The sequence below is a fragment of the Spermophilus citellus genome (assembly GCF_964194105.1).
Source record: "Spermophilus citellus genome assembly, chromosome: X".
Lineage (NCBI taxonomy): Eukaryota > Metazoa > Chordata > Mammalia > Rodentia > Sciuridae > Spermophilus > Spermophilus citellus.
The window spans coordinates 44,768,662-44,771,261 of NC_138190.1; the positions used below are offsets into that span (position 1 = coordinate 44,768,662).

Sequence of the window (2,600 nt, forward strand, 5' to 3'; positions counted from 1 at the left end):
AACTCTACCACTGAGCTACATTCTCATCTCCTTGGTTGTAGAATATATATAAGCCAATGGACCCCATTTCTAGTTGGAACAATTGAATTTCCTGTTTCCAATTGTCACTATGTTTATATATTTGGTTCTATAGAAACAAAATTGAATGACATATATGTCTCAACCAATTTGAACTCACACTGAAATAATAAAAATGGCCCATTTTCACTAAAACACATAAATATATTTAGTTATCCCATTTTATACATGTGATAACTGACAATCTGAGAAAATAAGTACCTTACTCAAGGTCAAAACACTAATTCCTGGGTTGGGGCTAGGGCTCAGCAGTAGTGCACTTGCCTGGCATGTGTGAGGCACTGGGCTTTATTCTCAGCACTGCATATAAATAAATAAAACAAAGGTCTATCAACAACTGAAAAATAAAACTAAAAATTAAAAAAAAAACACTAATTCCTGGTGCAGTTTTCAAACTAAGATTCTTGGGACTCACATGTCCTTTTCTTTTTTTTAATAATAATGTCTTGAGGGGGAGGAGCCAGCCACCGCGGAGGTTCTAGTCTGTTCGTCCTCCCGGGATCCGCCCCCTTCTGCGGGGTCACGCTGAGCCTGCGCCCCGGGCCTGGGACCGGGCCACAGCCGCCTACGCCTGCCTCTCCTTGACCATGGATCCCCGCAAAATGAGCGAGCTTCGGGCCTTCCTGAAAATGTGTAAGCAGGATCCGGGCGTCCTGCACACCGAGGAGATGCGCTTCCTGAGAGAGTGGGTGGAGAGTATGGGGGGTAACTCATAAACCTAAATCAGAAGAAAATACCGAGGAAGAAAACATTAAGAGAGATGAGCCATCAAGTGAGGAAAGTGATCTAGAAATTGATAATGAAGGTGTAATTGAACCAGACACTGATGCTCCTCAAGAAATGGGAGATAAAAATGCGGAGATAACCGAGGAGATGATGGATCAAGCAAATGAAAAGAAAGGGGCTGCCATTGAAGCCCTGAATGATGGTGAACTACAGAAAGCCATTGACTTGTTCACAGATGCTATCAAGCTAAATCCTCGCTTGGCCATTCTGTATGCCAAGAGAGCCAGTGTCTTCATCAAATTACAGAAGCCAAATGCTGCCATTCGAGACTGTGACAGAGCCATTGAAATAAATCCTGATTCAGCTCAGCCTTACAAGTGGTGAGGGAAAGCCCACAGAATTTTGGGCCACTGGGAAGAAGCAGCCCATGATCTTGCTCTTGCCTGTAAACTGGATTATGATGATGATGCTAGTGCAATGCTGAAAGAAGTTCAACTAGGGGCCCAGAAAATTGCTGAACATCGGAGAAAATATGAGCGAAAACGTGAAGAGCGAGAGATCAAAGAAAGAATACAAAGAGTTAAGAAGGCTCGAGAAGAAGGTGAGAGAGCCCAGAGGAAGAAGCCAGACGACAAGCAGGAGCTCAGTTTGGCTCTTTTCCAGGTGGCTTTCCTGGAGGAATGCCTGGTAATTTTCCTGGAGGAATGCCTGGAATGGGAGGGGGCATGCCTAGAATGGCAGGAATGCCTGGGCTCAATGAAATTCTTATTGATCTGGAGGTTCTTGCAGCCATGCAGGATCCAGAAGTTATGGTGGCCTTCCAGGATGTGGCCCAGAACCCAGCAAATATGTCAAAATATCAAAGCAACCCAAAGGTTATGAATCTCATCAGTAAATTGTCAGCCAAATTTGGAGGTCAAGCGTAATGCCCACCTGACAAAACCCTTACTGAAGGAAAAGCAACCTAGATCACTTAATGGCTGTCGAAATAATACAAACCAGTGTACCTCTGACCTCATCAGGAGAGCTGGGGTGCTTTGAAGATAATCCCTACCCCTCTGCAGCAAATCCATTTTACAATGGTTTGCCATTAGGGTGTTCATTCAGATAATGTTTTCCTACTAGGAATTACAAACTTAAAACACTTTTTAAACCTTAAAAATATTTAAAACTCAAGGGGGTGTTATTTCCTACATTTTTATTTACTAATCATTTTGGATTTTTTTCTTTGATATTGGGCAAGGCAGATACTAAGTATGGAAAATACATAGCTGTAATGTGAGTGAAATAAAGACTAGTGGGAAGGAAATAAATCTCATTTACATAGATAAAAGTTTCAGTTGAATATATGGTTACTGAGACTGAGGCATTTTGATTTGTCATTTAAAAATATTTTTTAAATGATTAATTTCAATAAAACTATTGGGACCACCAGTATTTCACTCTAACCTGGGTAGGGACTGGAAGTACTTGGTAAGGCAGCCCCAGTAGGTAGAACCAGGACAGTTCCTTATTGGATAAGCTTTGCCAGTCTATAAGGCACATTGTTGCTGCCCTTGCAAAGAAAAGTCCCAACTTTTAAAAATCTTTGTCCTGGGAACCAAGGTCAATTACTTGCAGTGTTTTGTTTTGTTTTGCTTCTCTTTCAATCTGAAATGTATGTGGTGGGTTTTCCTTCCATTAAAATAAAACTGAGTAGAAAAGGTTGATTTTTCTTAATATATTTTGGATTACACTCAGAGAGAGACTGTATTCCTTTCTTGCCCAAACAAAGGGGGGGGGTAATCCAAAATAAG

General features: G+C 41.4%; 1 pseudogene across 1 annotated transcript; it reads left to right on the top strand.

Moving 5' to 3' along the window:
* The first annotated feature begins 665 nt into the window (after nt 1-665).
* Nucleotides 666-2,278, top strand: LOC308639677 (hsc70-interacting protein-like; annotated as a pseudogene). Its single transcript has one exon. The product of its transcript is annotated as a hsc70-interacting protein-like (transcript).
* The last annotated feature ends 322 nt before the right edge of the window (nt 2,279-2,600 follow it).